The 23,439-nt window shown below is 47.0% G+C and overlaps 1 protein-coding gene across 1 annotated transcript in view; it reads right to left on the reverse strand.

Moving 5' to 3' along the window:
- TRPM2 (transient receptor potential cation channel subfamily M member 2) overlaps nt 1-23,439 on the reverse strand; it is a 1,289,439-nt gene that overhangs the window by 648,036 nt on the left and 617,964 nt on the right. The gene's annotated exons all lie outside the window — the stretch shown is intronic.

Consider the following 23,439-nt stretch of genomic DNA (forward strand, 5'->3'; position numbering starts at 1 on the left):
TCTAGTTCTAAACCCTTAGCAGCAGCAACTAACTGAGGTAGTGCTGTCATTCTCTATTCGGGCTCACATGCCTTCAGTTTTCTCTGGAGGGCAGGTCTCAGTCCCTCCATAAATGCAGATGTCAGTAACTTCTGTCCCATAGGTCCAGTGGTATTCCAACCCATGTCTGTCCACACTGTCCGTAGTCTAGACTCAAACGTTTTCTTTAGTCTCCTGTACTACGTCTTTTAAACTACGGGCGCTGTCATCTTCCTTTGTCCTGGCCCATCTGCCAAAATTCCTGCAATATTCTATCTGCTTTTTTCCAGTCAGACCATGAGGACACTGACTTTCACAGTTCGGAGGAAGAGGCAGTGGTTAGACCGAGCCAACAGCGTAGCAAAAGAGGGAGCAGTGGGCAAAAGCAGAACACCCGCCGCCAAGAGACTCCGCCTGCTACTGACCGCCGCCATCTGGGACCGAGCACCCCAAAGGCAGCTTCAAGGAGTTCCCTGGCATGGCACTTCTTCAAACAATGTGCTGACGACAAGACCCGAGTGGTTTGCACGCTGTGCCATCAGAGCCTGAAGCGAGGCATTAACGTTCTGAACCTGAGCACAACCTGCATGACCAGGCACCTGCATGCAAAGCATGAACTGCAGTGGAGTAAACACCTTAAAACCAAGGAAGTCACTCAGGCTCCCCCTGCTACCTCTTCTGCTGCTGCCGCCTCGGCCTCTTCTGCTGCTGCCGCCTCGGCCTCTTCCTCCGCCTCTGGAGGAACGTTGGCACCTGCCGCCCAGCAAACAGGGGATGTACCACCAACACCACCACCACCTCCGTCACCAAGCATCTCAACCATGTGACACGGCAGCGTTCAGCTCTCCATCTCACAAACATTTGAGAGAAAGCGTAAATTCCCACCTAGCCACCCTCGATCCCTGGCCCTGAATGCCAGCATTTCTAAACTACTGGCCTATGAAATGCTGTCATTTAGGCTGGTGGACACAGACAGCTTCAAACAGCTCATGTCGCTTGCTGTCCCACAGTATGTTGTTCCCAGCCAGCACTACTTCTCCAAGAGAGCCGTGCCTTCCCTGCGCAACCAAGTATCCGATAAAATCAAGTGTGCACTGCGCAACGCCATCTGTGGCAAGGTCCACCTAACCACAGATACGTGGACCAGTAAGCATGGCCAGGGACGCTATATCTCCCTAACTGCACACTGGGTAAATGTAGTGGCAGCTGGGCCCCAGGCGGAGAGCTGTTTGGCGCACGTCCTTCCGCCGCCAAGGATCGCAGGGCAACATTCTTTGCCTCCTGTTGCCACCTCCTCCTACTCGACTTCCTCCTCCTCTTCTTCCACCTGCTCATCTAGTCAGCCACACACCTTCACCACCAACTTCAGCACAGCCCGGGGTAAACGTCAGCAGGCCATTCTGAAACTCATATGTTTGGGGGACAGGCCCCACACCGCACAGGAGTTGTGGCAGGGTATAGAACAACAGACCGACGAGTGGTTGCTGCCGGTGAGCCTCAAGCCCGGCCTGGTGGTGTGTGATAATGGGCGAAATCTCGTTGCAGCTCTGGGACTAGCCAGTTTGACGCACATCCCTTGCTTGGCGCATGTGCTGAACTTGGTGGTGCAGAAGTTCATTCACAACTACCCCGACATGTCAGAGCTGCTGCATAAAGTGCGGGCCGTCTGTTTGCGCTTCCGGCGTTCACATCCTGCTGCTGCTCGGCTGTCTGCGCTACAGCGTAACTTCGGCCTTCCCGCTCACCGCCTCATATGCGACGTGCCCACCAGGTGGAACTCCACCTTGCACATGCTGGACAGACTGTGCGAGCAGCAGCAGGCCATAGTGGAGTTTCAGCTGCAGCACGCACGGGTCAGTCGCACTACAGAACAGCACCACTTCACCACCAATGACTGGGCCTCCATGCGAAACCTGTATGCCCTGTTGCGCTGTTTCGAGTACTCCACCAACATGGCCAGTGGCGATGACGCCGTTATCAGCGTTACAATACCACTTCTATGTCTCCTTGAGAAAACACTTAGGGCGATGATGAAGAAGAGGTGGCCCAGGAGGAGGAGGAGGAGGAGGAAGAGGGGTCATTTTTAGCACTTTCAGGCCAGTCTCTTCGAAGTGACTCAGAGGGAGGTTTTTGGCAACAGCAGAGGCCAGGTACAAATGTGGCCAGCCAGGGCCCACTACTGGAGGACGAGGAGGACGAGGATGAGGAGGCGGTGGAGGAGGATGAGGATGAAGCATGGTCACAGCGGGGTGGCATCCAACGCAGCTCGGGTCCATCACTGGTGCGTGGCTGGGGGGAAAGGCAGGACGATGACGATACGCCTCCCACAGAGGACAGCTTGTCCTTACCCCTGGGCAGCCTGGCACACATGAGCGACTACATGCTGCAGTGCCTGCGCAACGACAGCAGAGTTGCCCACATTTTAACGTGTGCGGACTACTGGGTTGCCACCCTGCTGGATCCACGCTACAAAGACAATGTGCCCACCTTACTTCCTGCACTGGAGCGTGATAGGAAGATGTGCGAGTACAAGCGCACATTGGTAGACGCGCTACTGAGAGAATTCCCAAATGTGACAGGGGAACAAGTGGAAGCCCAAGGCCAAGGCAGAGGAGGAGCAAGAGGTCGCCAAGGCAGCTGTGTCACGGCCAGCTCCCCTGAGGGCAGGGTTAGCATGGCAGAGATGTGGAAAAGTTTTGTCAACACGCCACAGCTAACTGCACCACCACCTGATACGCAACGTGCTAGCAGGAGGCAACATTTCACTAACATGGTGGAACAGTACGTGTGCACACCCCTTCGCGTACTGACTGATGGTTCGGCCCCATTCAACTACTGGGTCTCTAAATTGTCCACGTGGCCAGAACTAGCCTTTTATGCCTTGGAGGTGCTGGCCTGCCCGGCGGCCAGCGTTTTGTCTGAACGTGTATTCAGCACGACAGGGGGTGTCATTACAGACAAACGCAGCCGCCTGTCTACAGCCAATGTGGACAAGCTGACGTTCATAAAAATGAACCAGGCATGGATCCCACAGGACCTGTCCGTCCCTTCTCCAGATTAGACATTAACTACCTCCCCTTAACCATATATTATTGTACTCCAGGGCACTTCCTCATTCAATCCTATTTTTATTTTCATTTTACCATTATATTGCGAGGCTACCCAAATTTGAATAACCCTCTCCTCTGTCTGGGTGCCGGGGCCTAAATATATGCCAATGGACTGTTCCAATGTTGGGTGTTGTGAAGCCTGATTCTCTGCTATGACATGCAGACTAATTCTCTGCTGACATGAAGCCAGATTCTCTGTTACGGGACCTCTCTCCTCTGCCTGGGTGCTGGGCCTAAATTTATGAAAATGGACTCTTACAGTGGTGGGTGACGTGAAGCCTGATTCTCTGCTATGACATGCAGACTGATTCTCTGCTGACATGAAGCCAGATTGTCTGTTACGGGACCTCCCTCCTCTGCCTGGGTGCTTGGCCTAAATTTATGACAATGGACTGTTGCAGTGGTGGCTGACGTGAAGCCTGATTCTCTGCTATGACATGCAGACTGATTCTCTGCTGACATGAAGCCAGATTGTCTGTTACGGGACCTCTCTCCTCTGCCTGGGTGCTGGGCCTAAATTTATGACAATAGACTGTTGCAGTGGTGGCTGACGTGAAGTCTGATTCTCTGCTATGACATGCAGACTGATTCTCTGCTGACATGAAGCCAGATTGTCTGTTACAGGACCTCTCTCCTCTGCCTGGGTGCTGGGCCTAAATTTATGAAAATGGACTCTTACAGTGGTGGCTGACGTGAAGCCTGATTGTCTGTTACGGGACCTCTCTCCTCTGCCTGGGTGCTGGGCCTAAATTTATGAAAATGGACTGTTACAGTGGTGGGTGACGTGAAGCCTGATTCTCTGCTATGACATGAAGACTGATTCTCTGCTGACATGAAGCCAGATTGTCTGTTACGGGACCTCTCTCCTCTGCCTGGGTGCTGGGCCTAAATTTATGACAATGGACTGTTGCAGTGGTGGCTGACGTGAAGCCTGATTCTCTGCTATGACATGCAGACTGATTCTCTGCTGACATGAAGCCAGATTGTCTGTTACGGGACCTCTCTCCTCTGCCTGGGTGGTGGGCCTAAATTTATGAAAATGGACTGTTACAGTGGTGGGTGACGTGAAGCCTGATTCTCTGCTATGACATGAAGACTGATTCTCTGCTGACATGAAGCCAGATTGTCTGTTACGGGACCTCTCTCCTCTGCCTGGGTGCTGGGCCTAAATTTATGACAATGGACTGTTGCAGTGGTGGCTGACGTGAAGCCTGATTCTCTGCTATGACATGAAGACTGATTATCTGCTGACATGAAGCCAGATTGTCTGTTACGGGACCTCTCTCCTCTGCCTGGGTGCTGGGCCTAAATTTATGAAACTGCTCTTACAGTGGTGGGTGACGTGAAGCCTGATTCTCTGCTATGATATGAAGACTTATTCTCTGCTGACATGAAGCCAGATTGTCTGTTACGGGACCTCTCTCCTCTGCCTGGGTGCTGGGCCTAAATTTATGACAATGGACTGTTGCAGTGGTGGTTGACATGAAGCCTGATTCTCTGCTATGACATGAAGACTGATTCTCTGCTGACATGAAGCCAGATTGTCTGTTACGGGACCTCTCTCCTCTGCCTGGGTGCTGGGCCTAAATTTATGAAACTGGACTCTTACAGTGGTGGGTGACGTGAAGCCTGATTCTCTGCTATGATATGAAGACTTATTCTCTGCTGACATGAAGCCAGATTGTCTGTTACGGGACCTCTCTCCTCTGCCTGGGTGCTGGGCCTAAATTTATGAAACTGGACTCTTACAGTGGTGGGTGACGTGAAGCCTGATTCTCTGCTATGATATGAAGACTTATTCTCTGCTAACATGAAGCCAGATTGTCTGTTACGGGACCTCTCTCCTCTGCCTGGGTGCTTGGCCTAAATTTATGACAATGGACTGTTGCAGTGGTGGCTGACGTGAAGCCTGATTCTCTGCTATGACATGCAGACTGATTCTCTGCTGACATGAAGACAGATTGTCTGTTACGGGACCTCTCTCCTCTGCCTGGGTGCTGGGCCTAAATATATGCCAATGGACTGTTGCACTGGTGGCTGACGTGAAGCCTGATTGTCTGTTACGGGACCTCTCTCCTCTGCCTGGGTGCTGGGCCTAAATATCTGACAATGGACTGTTGCATTGGTGGCTGACGTGAAGTCTGATTCTCTGCTATGATATGAAGACTGATTCTCTGCTGACATGAAGCCAGATTGTCTGTTACGGGACCTCTCTCCTCTGCCTGGGTGCCGGGGCCTAAATATCTGAGAATGGACTGTTCCAGTGGTGGGTGACGTGAAGCCAGATTCTCTGCTATGGGACCTCTCTCCAATTGATTTTGGTTAATTTTTATTTATTTAATTTTTATTTTTATTCATTTCCCTATCCACATTTGTTTGCAGGGGATTTACCTACATGTTGCTGCCTTTTGCAGCCCTCTAGCCCTTTCCTGGGCTGTTTTACAGCCTTTTTAGTACCGAAAAGTTCGGGTCCCCATTGACTTCAATGGGGTTCGGGTTCGGGACGAAGTTCAGATCGGGTTTGGATACCGAACCTGAACATTTCCGGGAAGTTCGGCCGAACTTCTCGAACCCGAACATCCAGATGTTCGCTCAACTCTAATCTTAACCAGATTCTTGGCCTTGTCTATGAGGGAATCTAGTCCAGAATGAGTGTGCTGAATCAAGGAACGGGCGTGCCTGACTGATCCGCGTCGGGAATTTCCTAAAAAAAAACTGAAAATTTAAATGGGAAAGAGCATCCGCGGCACTATTCTGCTCACCTGAAACATGAACACATTGCATATGAAAGTTGTGGCGGAGGGACAGCCAAACCAATTTGCGCAACAAGGCCATCATCTTGGAGGACTGGGCCCCGCCTTTGTTGACAATGTCCACCAGGGTCTGACTATCTGTAACGAAGGTCACAGACGCGTTAGACCAATGGTGACCCCAAACCTGAGCTGCTGCCACGACGGGATATAGTTCTCGAAGGTTAGAGGATTTAAGTGCTGCTGAATCTGAGGCTAATTCCGGAGGCCATTCAGCAGCCAGCCAGTGAGACCTGAAAATGGTGGCGAACCCAAAGGAACCCGCGGCATCTGAAAACACAATGGGGGAAGAGGAGTCTCATTGTGGAACGAACAAAGAAATACAGTTCCAGTGGGAGAGAAAACGTTTCCACATGACTAGGTCAGCAATGGCCTGGCTGTCCAAATGGACGATTGAATCCTGCTCTGGGGCAGAGGCAAAAGACGGAACAACCTGGAGAGAAAAGCCCTGCCATGCGGCATAATTCTGGTAGCAAAGTTTAGCATCCCCAGCAAGGATTGCAGCTACACCTTGGTCAGAGAGTGGGACCGAACCGCCCTGGAGATGGCTGAGCGGATCCTGAGCAATTTCTCGCTGGGGAGGCTAGCCTCCATCTTAATGGTATCTAAGATGATGCCCAGGAAGGTGACCCTGGTAGCTGTGCCCTCAGTCTTAGTGGCAGCCAAGGGAACCTGAAGACGGGAAAATATGTCCAGGAGCGTGTGGGGAATGAATGGAATCTGCCTGGGCATTTCAACAAGAAGAAAGTCGTCCAAGTAGTTGACGACCATGGATAAACCACCGTAATGGATGAGAATCCAATGCAGGGCTTTGGCAAGTTGTTCAAATAGCCAAGGGCTACTCTTAGACCCAAATGTGAGCCGGTTGGCAAAGTAGAATTTATTCGCCCACTTGATACCATAATAAGCTGCGGATGGATTGGAAGAAACTTGAAAGCATCGGCGATATCTACTTTGGCCAACCAAGCCCCGACACCTGCTTGCAGAATGTACTGAATAGCCTCATAGACTGAAGAATATTGCATTGAATATTCCTCAGAAGGAATATGCGAGTTGAGACTGGGGATGGAAGACATATGAGGCGCGGAGAGGTCATAGATGAGACGCTTTTTATTAGAGGATTGCTTCGTGACAAGGCCAATGGGATTAATGCACCAAGACTGGAAAGGATTCTCTGAAAATGGACCAATAACGAACCCTTTGTCAACCTCCGATTGGATGAGGGTAGACACCGCCTCGAGGTCACTAGAGGCGGATAGCAAATTGGGGCCTACCCAGCAGCCCTGGGGAAGCGTGATGAGACCGGTATGGAAACCTTCTCTGAACCCATCCAACAAGAAGGTGACGAATGGTCGGTCGGGGTGGTCCCGCAGAAATGCAGCCAGTAATTCCAAATTGATGTTGGCTAGTCAGGAATCCTTGGCTGCCTTTCTGGGACAGGAGGGACGGGGGTGGGCCCGAAAACACAGAGAACAGATATGAAGCGCTCGACAAGCATTGAAGGCACAGCCCTTAGCATTGAAATTATTGCATACTTGGCTACTACTGAGGTACACAATTGGCCTGCCCAGCTTATCCAGGGAAGATGAAGACCTAGAAGACCAGGAGGGACCTGGCGTGGACACTGACTGCGGGGCATGCACTGGGTTAGGGCACCACCCATAAGAATGGAAAATAGACTGGCAAATGTCACAAAGAGGGGCCTTGAGACCCGCAAAGTGTCGACAAAACAGCTCCATATCCAAATCTGCCCAGTTTGACATGAACTGAAACTGGTTTAGGGCAGCAGCGGCTTTGGCAGAAAATGAGCAGTGGTAGTCATAGAATGCCGAGCCGCTGTACTTGTGCCCCAAATCCGTAACTCGGTATAAGTAAGTGTCCAGCAATTCCCTACGACTAGGCTGAGCTGAGCACACAACGTCTCTGTAAAGGCTGAAGGCCAGAACAAATTCGGAAATAGATAATTTCCTGTTTAGACGAGCATCCTTAGCCTACAAAACCACAGAAACCTCTCCACAGTTGATGACCAGGTTCTCAGAGATATCCTGGGAGGCTATGAGAATAGATGCCAGATTCACGTCCTTGCCTGCCAGGATATCCTTTTTGATATGCTCCGGGACAAAATGAGAAGGTGCGATTTGGGGAGTGGCAGAAAGCCTACCTGCAAAGTCCTGAGGAATGGCAGAAATGCCAAACCCAGAGATTGCGGCGAGGCCGCTGGCCTGGTTTCCAAAACTGCCACCCTGGACTGAATGTCCGCGACCAAGCTAGCGAGACCACCGATGAAGGACTGGATCTAAGCTAACGCGAGCTGAATTGAGCTGAGATTCGACTGCTCAGCTGTCGAACCCGGGGCCGTCATCAGTAGACGGTACAATTCAGCCTTGCGGGCAGACGCGGGATGCCGAATCGGCAATCAAATTTGGCACAGTCCAACTTCTCAAAGATATGCTGCTGTTGTGTCCTGAGACGGAAGTTCCTGGCATGGAGATGTTGTCATCCATATCGGACACGTGGGACATGCTTGACCTGAGAACAAAAGGCAAATTATGGCCACCAGAGCAACGAAAAAGGGCACAGACGGATGCAGAGAAAGCGACCGGGAAGAATGTAGGAGTGCGACCGTGACCATCGGATGAAGAACCTACCTGGCGTGACACAACGGATTTGGAAGCACGGCTTCAAAACGTCAATCACTTACGTTGAAACTAATGAAAAAGATGACCGTGAGTATCGAATCTGATGGCTGACCCCACCCCAGCAACCATCTCTAACCCGACTTACCTGGGAGCGCCTCAAAAATTGCCTAAACAATATGTAGGCAAAGAGAACAATTACTGCCCAATCTAAGGAAGGAATAAAACATCAGAACGGACCCAGGACACATAACAACCCTGGGCGATCCAAGAACATTGACACCCTGGGCAATCCAGGAGACACTGACGCCCTGGGCGATCCAGGAGACACTGACACCCTGGGCGATCCAGGAGACACTGACACCCTGGGCGATCCAGGAGACACTGACACCCTGGGCGATCCAGGAGACACTGACACCCTGGGCGATTCAGGAGACACTGACACCCTGGGCGATCCAGGAACATTGATACCCTGGGCGATCCAGGAGACACTGACACCCTGGGCGACCCAGGAACATTGACACCCTGGGCGACCCAGGAGACACAGACACCCCAGGGAGACCCAGGGGTCACTGAAAACCCAGGAGGACCAGGAGACAGGAGCTGAGTGAGACTGAAAACAAAGCGACACTGTAATGCGCTGTGAAGCACATGTACTGACAGAGGGAGACATCTGAAACCCAGAGTGAGGGAACCTAGCATCAGGTGAACCTAAAACCACATGAGCAGATGACCCTAGCAAGCTGGCAGAGGGTATAACAAAAATTCTGTGCCCCCCTAAATCAAACCAAGACCCCCACCTGCATCACAGCCACAGGGCAGAGAGCTTGTATGGCTCTGCTTACCCCCTTACCAGCCTGCTAATAGTGGAGACCAGAAAGCCTGTCACCACGTCCCATGTTAAGACAGAAAATCGCATGCTGACCCAACGTGTGACAGAGGCAGGCAACTTAACTGTGATGCTGCCCCCAGACCCCGCCGCCTGCACCTTAGGATAGATGCGCGAGTGGCTTATGCTGGGGGAGAGCGGAGTCTGCACCCTATACCACTGGGTTCCGGAATCCAGGCCAGGCGTGGGGCTCAGCTAGAGCAGAGCCAGCTGATCCCCGATTACCTGGTAGGCTGATGTGCGGCAATCCGGACCTCCGTAGCACGCGTGCACAAAAACGGCAGGAAGCTAAATTTGGAAGGAGCGCGATACCCGGCAAGTAATGCGTGAGGATCTGGCACCTGGCTGACCGCTAGCGAGGAGAATAAGTAGCCAGGCGCCCCTCCCATAAATACAGGCTGGGACCAGCCTTACCTACAGTCATGTGAAAAAATTAGGACACCCTTTAAAAGCATGTGGTTTTTTGTAACATTTTTAATAAAAGGTTATTTCATCTCCGTTTCAACAATACAGAGAGATTAAAGTAATCCAACTAAACAAAGAAAACTGAAGAAAAGTCTTTTCAAGATCTTCTGTAAATGTCATTCTACAAAAATGCCTATTCTAACTGAGGAAAAAGATAGGACACCCTCACATGTATTCCCTCTTAACCACCTCCCGACCGCTGTACGCACCGATGCGTCCGGGAGGTGGTTGTTTAGTTCCTCCTGGACGCATCGGCGCGTCCTCTCGAGAGACGCGAGATTACGTCACAGCCGGCCCGCGCATGCGCATCGCGGGCCGGCATTTCGCAGCAGACTATTTCGTCAGCAGCCTGCCGGCCACGATCATTGGCTGGCAGGCTGCTGATTTTTAAAAAATCCAATCAGCAGCCACATAACCCATCATATTAGTAAATATGATGGGGTTATATGGCTGCTGTGCTCCTCTGCTCCTTCTTTTGGTCGGTTGGTTCCAGCAGAGGAGCAGAGGAGCACATCTACTGTGAGTACCCACCACACCACATTTAGCCCCCAGATCACCCCAATTAACCCTTTGATCACCCCTTTTATCCCCCCCTGTCAATCACTAGTGAAAGGAAAAAAGTGATCAGTGCAAACTGTCACTTTTTTTTTTCACTGTTATTGATCGTTAGGTTTTAGGTATAGTTTAGGTCCCTTGGTTAGGTAGTTAGCGATCAGTTAGCGCCCAGCCCACCGCACCGCAGTCCGTTATTCGCTGATTAGCGTATCGCTAATCAGCATTTGTACTTTTATAGTATCTGAAAGTGATCAAAACTGATCACGGTCAGATCTATAATAGTACTAGTGTCACTTTAGTTCGCCCTCCACCCAAAACGCAGTGTTTGCCCGATCAGGCCTGATCGGTCGCCCACACGTGCGTTCGCCCACACCCGCCCCACCGCAGTGACAAAATTTTTTATTTTTTTTGATCACTGCACATTCACTTTACACGCACTGCGGCGATAAAAAAATCAGTTTTGATATTTTTTATCAACCGCAGCGGCCTCCGGTACTTCGCTAGCCTCCCATTTGTAAGACAGGCTTGCTTTTTTTTTCTTGGGTAGTCTCAGGGAATACCCCTAAATTTAGTTGCCCACATGTCAAACAGGGGGTATTCCTCTGAAGAGGCCTACAGGCTTCTGACCCAGTCGGATGAGGAGTGGGAACCCTCATCTGATGAATCCAGCGGGTCAGAATACGAACCTGTAGAAAGCAGTGGCTCTCTGACCCAAAGTTCGGACGAGGAGGCTGAGGTCCCTGATAGCAGCAGGCGTACCCGGCCCCGTGACGCTAGACCGCAGGTTGCGCAGGATCCGCTTCAAGAGCAGCAGAGTGGGGCTGGTGCTGTCGGATTACGTGGTGAGGCATACACCAGCAGCCCAGCCCTTCCTGGACCTAGTACCAGCACTGCCGTACAACCTGGTGAAGTAGCGAGCACCAGAAGGGCAGTTGAAGCTGGTACGGTGGCACGTGCAGTAGTGACCCCGTCGCAGCCACCGCAAAGACGTGCCCGTAGAGCCCCTAGAATCCCAGAGGTGCTGGCAAACCCTGATTGGCAGTCCCCAACTTCAGCCGCACCCGTAGTTTTCCCTTTCACCGCCCAGTCTGGAGTTCGGGTTGAGACGGCTCAGATCGGTTCGGCCCTGGGATTTTTTGAGCTGTTCTTGACTGCGGAGCTTTTAGACTTAGTCGTGGCAGAGACAAACCGGTATGCCACACAATTTATCACCGCTAACCCGGAAAGCTTTTATGCCCACCCTTTCCGGTGGAAACCAGTCCAAGTTTCCGAATTTAAAACTTTTCTGGGCCTCCTCCTCAACATGGGCCTGACAAAAAAACATGAATTGCGGTCATATTGGTCCACGAACCCAATTCATCACATGCCCATGTTCTCTGCTGCTATGTCCAGGACACGATTTGAGGTCATCCTGCGTTTCCTGCACTTTAGCGACAACACCGCCTCCCGTCCCAGGGGCCACCCTGCTTTTGACCGGCTCCACAAAATTCGGCCCCTCATAGACCATTTCAACCAGAAATTTGCAGATATTTATACCCCTGAGCAAAACATCTGCATAGACGAGTCCCTAATACATTTTACCGGGCGCCTTGGCTTCAAGCAATACATCCCAAGCAAGCGCGCCCGGTATGGGGTCAAATTGTATAAGCTCTGTGAAAGGGCCACAGGCTATACCCACAAATTTCGGGTCTATGAGGGAAAAGATCAGACCCTGGAGCCGGTCGGTTGCCCTGACTACCTGGGGAGCAGTGGGAAGACAGTTTGGGACTTGGTGTCACCCTTATTCGGCAAGGGGTACCATCTTTATGTGGACAATTTTTACACAAGTGTGGCCCTCTTTAGGCATTTGTTTCTAGAACGGATTGGCGCCTGTGGTACCGCGCGAACTAGTCGCGCGGGCTTCCCCCAACGGCTCGTTACCACCCGTCTTGCAAGGGGGCAGAGGGCCGCACTGTGTAACGAAGAACTGCTCGCGGTGAAATGGAGAGACAAGCGTGACGTTTACATGCTCTCCTCCATTCACGCAGACACGACAATCCAAATTGAGCGAGCAACCCGTGTCATTGAAAAGCCCCTCTCAGTCCACGACTATAACCTCCACATGGGAGGGGTCGACTTCAATGACCAGATGTTGGCTCCGTATTTAGTTTCCCGACGCACCAGACGCTGGTATAAGAAGGTGTCTGTATATTTAATTCAATTGGCTCTGTACAATAGTTTTGTTCTCTACAGTAAGGCTGGGAGAACTGGATCCTTCCTCAAATTTCAGGAAGAGATCATCGCGAACCTCCTGTATCCAGGAGGTTCCGTGGCCCCATCCACCAGTGTAGTTAGCCGTCTACACGAGCGACACTTCCCCAGTGTCGTTGCTGGTACCTCAAACCGACCGCCACCCCGAAAAAAATGTCGTGTCTGTAGCAGGAGTGGAATAAGGCGTGACACCCGTTATTTCTGTCCTGACTGTCCCGACCACCCTGCCCTATGCTTAGGGGAGTGTTTCCGAAAGTACCACACACAGGTACACCTAGCATAGGGATCACATCTCACCAGGATAGGCACACAGGGCTATTAGGGCCCATTCACTCACAGCTGCTGCAAACGTCTCCTTTCACATGGGACAAAGTGCATAACGCACTTCGCCACATCTTTGGGCGATTTGCGCTTTGCACATTGACCCATGGGGAAGGAGAGGTTTGTTCTATAAAGGTAAAAAAACAAAAAAAAAAAAAAATGTTTAGTTCCAAAAGTTAAAGTTACATGTTCTGTTCCAAAGTTAATAAAATTATTGCGTTGTGGCCTGGTTTTTTCTTTTTTTTTTTTTTTTGTCTTTTTACCTTCCAGGTGGACCAACCGATCTACTAGCTGCAGCACCGATGTGCATTCTGACAGAAGCATTGCGCTGCTGTCAGATTACACGCAAGTCGGTGTATGCGGCGCTGCAAGACGGGATTTTCTCCTCTGCAGTGACAGATACGTTTGCCGAGGCATACGAGCTGAGGAGGAGGCGGCGTTCCTATGCTTTGGCAAGCATTTTGTATATATATATATATATATATATATATATATATATAAAAAAAAATCCCGGCAATGATTTATTCATCCACATCGATTGATGCGAATGGAGAAATCTGGTTTGCCAGGGCATACGAGCTAAGTGGGTATGGATGTAGGGCGGAGCTCCTATGTCCTGGCAGACGCCTTTCCCCTCCATTTTTTTTTTTTGGCAGAGATTTTTTCATCCACATTGATCGATGCGAATGAAGAAATCTGTGCCGTTCATTTTTTTCTTTCAGCCCAGAAGCTGAACGGAAAAAAAAATCTCATTACCTGTATGCTCAATATAAGGAGAATAGCAGAAACTCCTAATGCTGGCCATACATGTAATGATTGCGGAGACCCTCAAATGCCAGGGCAGTACAAACACCCCACAACTGACCCCATTTTGGAAAGAAGACACCCCAAGGTATTTGCTGAGGGGCATATTGAGTCCATGAAAGATTGAAATTTTTGTCCTAAGTTAGCGGAAAGTGAGACTTTGTGAGAAAAAACAAAAAAAAATCAATTTCCGCTAACTTATGCGAAAAAAAAAAAAATTCTATGAACTTGCCAGGCCCCTCATTGGATACCTTGGGGTGTCTTCTTTCCAAAGTGGGGTCACATGTGGGGTATTTATACTGCCCTGGCTTTTTAGGGGCCCTAAAGCGTGAGAAGAAGTCTGGGATCCAAATGTCTAAAAATGCCCTCCTAAAAGGAATTTGGGCACCTTTGCGCATCTAGGCTGCAAAAAAGTGTGACACATCTGGTATCGCCGTACTCAGAAGAAGTTGGGGAATGTGTTTTGGGGTGTCATTTTACATATACCCATGCTGGGTGAGAAAAATATCTTGGTCAAATGCCAACTTTGTATAAAAAAATGGGAAAAGTTGTCGTTTGCCAAGATATTTTTCTCACCCAGCATGGGTATATGTAAAATGACACCCCAAAACACATTCCCCAACTTCTCCTGAGTACGGCGATACCAGATGTGTCACACTTTTTTGCTGCCAAGGTGGGCAAAGGGGCACATATTCCAAAGTGCACCTTTCGGATTTTGCAGGGCATTTTTTACACATTTTGATTGCAAGGTACTTCTCACACATTTGGGCCCCTAAATTGCCAGGGCAGTATAACTACGCCACAAGTGACCCCATTTTGGAAAGAAGACACCCCAAGGTATTCCGTGAGGGGCATGGCGAGTTCCTAGAATTTTTTGTCGCAAGTTAGTGGAATATGAGACTTTGTAAGGAAAAAAGAGAAAAAAAAAAAAATCATCATTTTCCGCTAACTTGTGACAAAAAATAAAAAATTCTAGGAACTCGCCGTGCCCCTCACGGAATACCTTAGGGTGTCTTCTTTCCAAAATGGGGTCACTTGTGGCGTAGTTATACTGCCCTGGCAATTTAGGGGCCCAAATGTGTGAGAAGTACCTTGCAATCAAAATGTGTAAAAAATGCCCTGCAAAATCCGAAAGGTGCACTTTGGAATATGTGCCCCTTTGCCCACCTTGGCAGCAAAAAAGTGTGACACATCTGGTATCGCCGTACTCAGGAGAAGTTGGGGAATGTGTTTTGGGGTGTCATTTTACATATACCCATGCTGGGTGAGAAAAATATCTTGGTCAAATGCCAACTTTGTATAAAAAAATGGGAAAAGTTGTCGTTTGCCAAGATATTTCTCTCACCCAGCATGGGTATATGTAAAATGACACCCCAAAACACATTCCCCAACTTCTCCTGAGTACGGCGATACCAGATGTGTGACACTTTTTTGATGCCAAGGTGGGCAAAGGGGCGCATATTCCAAAGTGCACCTTTCGTATTTCACCGGTCATTTTTTACAGATTTTGATTGCAAAGTACTTCTCACACATATGGGCCCCTAAATTGCCAGGGCAGTATAACTACGCCACAAGTGACCCCATTTTGGAAAGAAGACACCCCAAGGTATTCCGTGAGGGGCATGGCGAGTTCCTAGAATTTTTTATTTTTTGTCGCAAGTTAGTGGAATATGAGACTTTGTAAGGAAAAAAGAGAAAAAAAAAAAAAATCATCATTTTCCGCTAACTTGTGACAAAAAATAAAAAATTCTAGGAACTCGCCGTGCCCCTCACGGAATACCTTGGGGTGTCTTCTTTCCAAAATGGGATCACTTGTGGCGTAGTTATACTGCCCTGGCAATTTAGGGGCCCAAATGTGTGAGAAGTACCTTGCAATCAAAATGTGTAAAAAATGCCCTGCAAAATCCGAAAGGTGCACTTTGGAATATGTGCCCCTTTGCCCACCTTGGCAGCAAAAAAGTGTGACACATCTGGTATCGCCGTACTCAGGAGAAGTTGGGGAATGTGTTTTGGGGTGTCATTTTACATATACCCATGCTGGGTGAGAAAAATATCTTGGTCAAATGCCAACTTTGTATAAAAAAATGGGAAAAGTTGTCTTTTGCCAAGATATTTCTCTCACCCAGCATGGGTATATGTAAAATGACACCCCAAAACACATTCCCCATCTTCTCCTGAGTACGGCGATACCACATGTGTGACACTTTTTTGCTGCCAAGGTGGGCAAAGGGGCGCACATTCCAAAGTGCACCTTTCGGATTTCACCGGTCATTTTTTACACATTTTGATTGCAAAGTTCTTCTCACACATTTGGGCCCCTAAATTGCCAGGGCAGTATAACTACGCCACAAGTGACCCCATTTTGGAAAGAAGACACCCAAGGTATTCCGTGAGGGGCATGGCGAGTTCCTAGAATTTTTTGTCGCAAGTTAGTGGAATATGAGACTTTGTAAGGAAAAAAGAGAAAAAAAAAAAAATCATCATTTTCCGCTAACTTGTGACAAAAAATAAAAAATTCTAGGAACTCGCCGTGCCCCTCACGGAATACCTTAGGGTGTCTTCTTTCCAAAATGGGGTCACTTGTGGCGTAGTTATACTGCCCTGGCAATTTAGGGGCCCAAATGTGTGAGAAGTACCTTGCAATCAAAATGTGTAAAAAATGCCCTGCAAAATCCGAAAGGTGCACTTTGGAATATGTGCCCCTTTGCCCACCTTGGCAGCAAAAAAGTGTGACACATCTGGTATCGCCGTACTCAGGAGAAGTTGGGGAATGTGTTTTGGGGTGTCATTTTACATATACCCATGCTGGGTGAGAAAAATATCTTGGTCAAATGCCAACTTTGTATAAAAAAATGGGAAAAGTTGTCGTTTGCCAAGATATTTCTCTCACCCAGCATGGGTATATGTAAAATGACACCCCAAAACACATTCCCCAACTTCTCCTGAGTACGGCGATACCAGATGTGTGACACTTTTTTGATGCCAAGGTGGGCAAAGGGGCGCATATTCCAAAGTGCACCTTTCGTATTTCACCGGTCATTTTTTACAGATTTTGATTGCAAAGTACTTCTCACACATATGGGCCCCTAAATTGCCAGGGCAGTATAACTACGCCACAAGTGACCCCATTTTGGAAAGAAGACACCCCAAGGTATTCCGTGAGGGGCATGGCGAGTTCCTAGAATTTTTTGTCGCAAGTTAGTGGAATATGAGACTTTGTAAGGAAAAAAGAGAAAAAAAAAAAAATCATCATTTTCCGCTAACTTGTGACAAAAAATAAAAAATTCTAGGAACTCGCCGTGCCCCTCACGGAATACCTTAGGGTGTCTTCTTTCCAAAATGGGGTCACTTGTGGCGTAGTTATACTGCCCTGGCAATTTAGGGGCCCAAATGTGTGAGAAGTACCTTGCAATCAAAATGTGTAAAAAATGCCCTGCAAAATCCGAAAGGTGCACTTTGGAATATGTGCCCCTTTGCCCACCTTGGCAGCAAAAAAGTGTGACACATCTGGTATCGCCGTACTCAGGAGAAGTTGGGGAATGTGTTTTGGGGTGTCATTTTACATATACCCATGCTGGGTGAGAAAAATATCTTGGTCAAATGCCAACTTTGTATAAAAAAATGGGAAAAGTTGTCGTTTGCCAAGATATTTCTCTCACCCAGCATGGGTATATGTAAAATGACACCCCAAAACACATTCCCCAACTTCTCCTGAGTACGGCGATACCAGATGTGTGACACTTTTTTGATGCCAAGGTGGGCAAAGGGGCGCATATTCCAAAGTGCACCTTTCGTATTTCACCGGTCATTTTTTACAGATTTTGATTGCAAAGTACTTCTCACACATATGGGCCCCTAAATTGCCAGGGCAGTATAACTACGCCACAAGTGACCCCATTTTGGAAAGAAGACACCCCAAGGTATTCCGTGAGGGGCATGGCGAGTTCCTAGAATTTTTTATTTTTTGTCGCAAGTTAGTGGAATATGAGACTTTGTAAGGAAAAAAGAGAAAAAAAAAAAAATCATCATTTTCCGCTAACTTGTGACAAAAAATAAAAAATTCTAGGAACTCGCCGTGCCCCTCACGGAATACCTTGGGGTGTCTTCTTTCCAAAATGGGGTCACTTGTGGCGTAGTTATACTGCCCTGGCAATTTAGGGGCCCAAATGTGTGAGAAGTACCTTGCAATCAAAATGTGTAAAAAATGCCCTGCAAAATCCGAAAGGTGCACTTTGGAATATGTGCCCCTTTGCCCACCTTGGCAGCAAAAAAGTGTGACACATCTGGTATCGCCGTACTCAGGAGAAGTTGGGGAATGTGTTTTGGGGTGTCATTTTACATATACCCATGCTGGGTGAGAAAAATATCTTGGTCAAATGCCAACTTTGTATAAAAAAATGGGAAAAGTTGTCTTTTGCCAAGATATTTCTCTCACCCAGCATGGGTATATGTAAAATGACACCCCAAAACACATTCCCCAACTTCTCCTGAGTACGGCGATACCACATGTGTGACACTTTTTTGCTGCCAAGGTGGGCAAAGGGGCGCACATTCCAAAGTGCACCTTTCGGATTTCACCGGTCATTTTTTACACATTTTGATTGCAAAGTTCTTCTCACACATTTGGGCCCCTAAATTGCCTGGGCAGTATAACTACGCCACAAGTGACCCCATTTTGGAAAGAAGACACCCCAAGGTATTCTGTGAGGGGCATGGCGAGTTCCTAGAATTTTTTATTTTTTGTCGCAAGTTAGTGGAAAATGAGACTTTGTAAGAAAAAAAAAAAAAAAAAAAAATCATCATCATTTTCCGCTAACTTGTGACAAAAAATAAAAAGTTCTATGAACTCACTATGCCCATCAGCGAATACCTTAGGGTGTCTACTTTCCGAAATGGGGTCATTTGTGGGGGTTTTCTACTGTTTGGGCATTGTAGAACCTCAGGAAACATGACAGGTGCTCAGAAAATCAGAGCCGTTTCAAAAAGCGGAAATTCACATTTTTGTACCATAGTTTGTAAATGCTATAACTTTTACCCAAACCATTTTTTTTTTGCCCAAACATTTTTTTTTATCAAAGACATGTAGAACTATAAATTTAGCGAAAAATTTATATATGGATGTCGTTTTTTTTGCAAAATTTCACAGCTGAAAGTGAAAAATGTCATTTTTTTGCAAAAAAATCGTTATATTTTGATTAATAACAAAAAAAGTAAAAATGTCAGCAGCAATAAAATACCACCAAATGAAAGCTCCATTAGTGAGAAGAAAAGGAGGTAAAATTCATTTGGGTGGTAAGTTGCATGACCGAGCGATAAACGGTGAAAGGAGTGTAGTGCCGAAGTGTAAAAAGTGGCCTGGTCATGAAGGGGGTTTCACCTAGCGGGGCTGAAGTGGTTAAATTGGCTCAGATCTCACACAGGTATATCACACCAGGTGCACATAATTAGTAGATCGTTACTCTGCATGTTGAATGAGGCTTGCCCTATTTAAACCTCAGACATTTAGTTTGGTGTGCTCCTGACTGTTGAAGTGAGAGTGAGCACCATGGTGAGAGCAAAAGAGCTGTCAGAGGACTTCAGAAAAAAGATTGTAGCAGCCTATGAGTCTGGGAAGGGATTTAAAAAGATCTCAAAAGATTTTGAAATCAGCCATTCCACTGTCCGGAAGATAGTCTACAGGTGGAGGGCTTTCAAAACAACTGCCAACATGCCCAGGACTGGTCGCCCCAGCAAGTTCACCCCAAGAGCAGACCGCAAGATGCTAAAAGAGGTCTCCAAAAACCCTAAAGTGTCATCTCGAGAACTACAGCAGGCTCTGGCTACTGTTGATGTAGAAGTACATGCCTCTACAATCAGAAAGAGACTGTACAAGTTTAACTTGCATGGGAGGTGTGCAAGGAGGAAACCTTTGCTTTCCAAGAGAAACATCGAGGCCAGACTGACATTTGCCAGAGATAAAGTTGACAAAGACCAGGACTTCTGGAATAATGTTCTTTGGACAGATGAGTCCAAAATTGAATTATTTGGACACAACAGCAGAGGACATGTTTGGCGTAAACCAAACACAGCATTCCAAGAAAAGAACCTCATACCAACTGTGAAGCATGGAGGTGGAAGTGTCATGGTTTGGGGCTGCTTTGCTGCAGCAGGACCTGGTCAGCTCACCATCATAGAATCCACGATGAATTCTACTGTGTATCAGAAGGTGCTTGAAGAACATGTGAGACCATCAGTTAGAAAATTAAAGCTGAAGCGGAACTGGACCATGCAACATGACAATGACCCAAAACATACTAGTAAATCAACCAAAGATTGGCTGAAAAAGAAGAAATGGAGAGTCCTGGAATGGCCAAGTCAAAGTCCAGATTTGAATCCCATTGAGATGATGTGGGGTGACTTGAAAAGGGCTGTACGTGCAAGAAACCCCTCAAACATCTCACAGCTGAAAAAGTTCTGCATTGAGGAGTGGGGTAAAATTTCCTCAGACCGATGTCGAAGACTGGTAGATGGCTACAAGAACCGTCTCACTGCAGTTATTTCAGCCAAAGGAGGTAACACTCGCTATTAGGGGCAAGGGTGTCCTATCTTTTTCCTCAGTTAGAATAGGCATTTTTGTAGAATGACATTTACAGAAGATCTTGAAAAGACTTTTCTTCAGTTTTCTTTGTTTAGTCGGATTACTTTAATCTCTCTGTATTGTTGAAACGGAGATGAAATAACCTTTTATTAAAAATGTTACAAAAAAACACATGCTTTCAAAGGGTGTCCTAATTTTTTCACATGACTGTATATAGTGCATTTGGGTAGTGCAGCATTTGTTTGCAGTTTTGCTGCGTTACCTCATCTACAGATAGTGACAAACGACATTGGAACAACGTACTCCAGTGGCCTAAAATATAAATTTTCTAGGCTCCAACAGGACACATTTCAGAAAATTTCCCTTTAAGACGCATAAAAATGTCCCCTGATTAGGATACATATTTTTTGTTGGAATTTTTGTAATTGATTCCCCTCTAGTATGTCACTGTCCATGTTGTGGGACTATTTGAACACTTTGACTAAGTATTTGGTGGCTGGAAATATGAGCTGAAGGTTTTTCAGGTGTGCATACTATTAAAGTGAATGGGGCCTGCCATGAACTTGCGGTTCGCAAACATTTGATCCTTCTGGCTGATGTTTGTCCATCACTAGTGATAGATCGTAAATATTCCTATCTGGGGGGGGGGGGGGGGGCTGATCCTGGCAACATCATAGACCATGAGGTCTATTCGAGGTGTGATTATTGCTAGTTATCTCATAGTGCACAAGGCTGCCATTGTAAGGTATAGTGACTGTACCGGTCTCATGGAGAGGTTGTTGGCTTGCACATACTTGGCTTTTGGCATATAGCCTTTTGAACTTGTCTGTTATATGTTGTGTATTGTATATTATATGTAATGATTTAATAATATAACATCTATGAAAAGAAATGATTAATTATAGGTTATAAAACACTTCTAATAAAAATGTATTAATAATAGGTAAAATAATAACTATAAAAAAAAAGATATGGAAGATAGCATAATAAAGATTTTAAAAAATCTAGAATATTTGCAATTTAAAAGATATAGCATTATATTCTAGATCTTCGCGAGTTCTCGAAGTGCCGATATTCACAATAAAATAGTGCTTAACACTAATAACCATATAAAGAAAAAACACAACTATGTTGTCGTTTATAAAAAATATAGCTGTAGGTAATGAAAGATTACAGGAATGGGACAGGAGTACAAAAGGAAGGGTCAGGGAAGAAAAAAAATGACAGGAAATCACCTCTAATCCAGTGTAGGGCATCCAGGACTACCTCAGTCGTATAGATATTAATAATGATGGATGAACATCTGCCAGGATGTACGCGAATGCAAGCGTGTGAATGCAATCAAATGTTCGCGAACCACAGGTTTGCGGCAGGTCCCATTCATTTTAATGGCAGGCGAACTTGAAAAACCTTCAGCTCATATTTGCAGCCAAGAAATAATTACTAGACATGCACAATTTTTGCTGCGTTCCCTCTGCTACACACAGCGACAAACGGTATTGGAAAAAATAATTATAACTGGTGTGATATACCAGTCGCCCCCCCCCCCCCAAAAAAAAAAAAAATGATAGAATCAGGATATTACAGTCATGTGAAAAAATTAGGACACCCTTTGAAAGCATGTGGTTTTTTGTAACATTTTTAATAAAAGGTTATTTCATCTCCGTTTCAACAATACAGAGAGATTAAAGTAATCCGACTAAACAAAGAAAACTGAAGAAAAGTCTTTTCAAGATCTTCTGTAAATGTCATTCTACAAAAATGCCTATTCTAACTGAGGAAAAAGATAGGACACCCTTGCCCCTAATAGCGAGTGTTACCTCCTTTGGCTGAAATAACTGCAGTGAGACGGTTCTTGTAGACATCTACCAGTCTTCGACATCGGTCTGAGGAAATTTTACCCCACTCCTCAATGCAGAACTTTTTCAGCTGTGAGATGTTTGAGGGGTTTCTTGCACGTACAGCCCTTTTCAAGTCACCCCACAGCATCTCAATGGGATTCAAATCTGGACTTTGACTTGGCCATTCCAGGACTCTCCATTTCTTCTTTTTCAGCCAATCTTTGGTTGATTTACTAGTATGTTTTGGGTCATTGTCATGTTGCATGGTCCAGTTCCGCTTCAGCTTTAATTTTCTAACTGATGGTCTAACATGTTCTTCAAGCACCTTCTGATACACAGTAGAATTCATCGTGGATTCTATGATGGTGAGCTGACCAGGTCCTGCTGCAGCAAAGCAGCCCCAAACCATGACACTTCCACCTCCATGCTTCACAGTTGGTATGAGGTTCTTTTCTTGGAATGCTGTGTTTGGTTTACGCCAAACATGTCCTCTGCTGTTGTGTCCAAATAATTCAATTTTGGACTCATCTGTCCAAAGAACATTATTCCAGAAGTCCTGGTCTTTGTCAACTTTATCTCTGGCAAATGTCAGTCTGGCCTCGATGTTTCTCTTGGAAAGCAAAGGTTTCCTCCTTGCACACCTCCCATGCAAGTTAAACTTGTACAGTCTCTTTCTGATTGTAGAGGCATGTACTTCTACATCAACAGTAGCCAGAGCCTGCTGTAGTTCTCGAGATGACACTTTAGGGTTTTTGGAGACCTCTTTTAGCATCTTGCGGTCTGCTCTTGGGGTGAACTTGCTGGGGCGACCAGTCCTGGGCATGTTGGCAGTTGTTTTGAAAGCCCTCCACTTGTAGACTATCTTCCGGACAGTGGAATGGCTGATTTCAAAATCTTTTGAGATCTTTTTAAATCCCTTCCCAGACTCATAGGCTGCTACAATCTTTTTTCTGAAGTCCTCTGACAGCTCTTTTGCTCTCACCATGGTGCTCACTCTCACTTCAACAGTCAGGAGCACACCAAACTAAATGTCTGAGGTTTAAATAGGGCAAGCCTCATTCAACATGCAGAGTAACGATCTACTAATTATGTGCACCTGGTGTGATATACCTGTGTGAGATCTGAGCCAATTTAAGAGGGAATACATTGAGGTTGTGCGCTCA

The sequence above is a fragment of the Bufo gargarizans genome, chromosome 8 (assembly GCF_014858855.1).
Source record: "Bufo gargarizans isolate SCDJY-AF-19 chromosome 8, ASM1485885v1, whole genome shotgun sequence".
Lineage (NCBI taxonomy): Eukaryota > Metazoa > Chordata > Amphibia > Anura > Bufonidae > Bufo > Bufo gargarizans.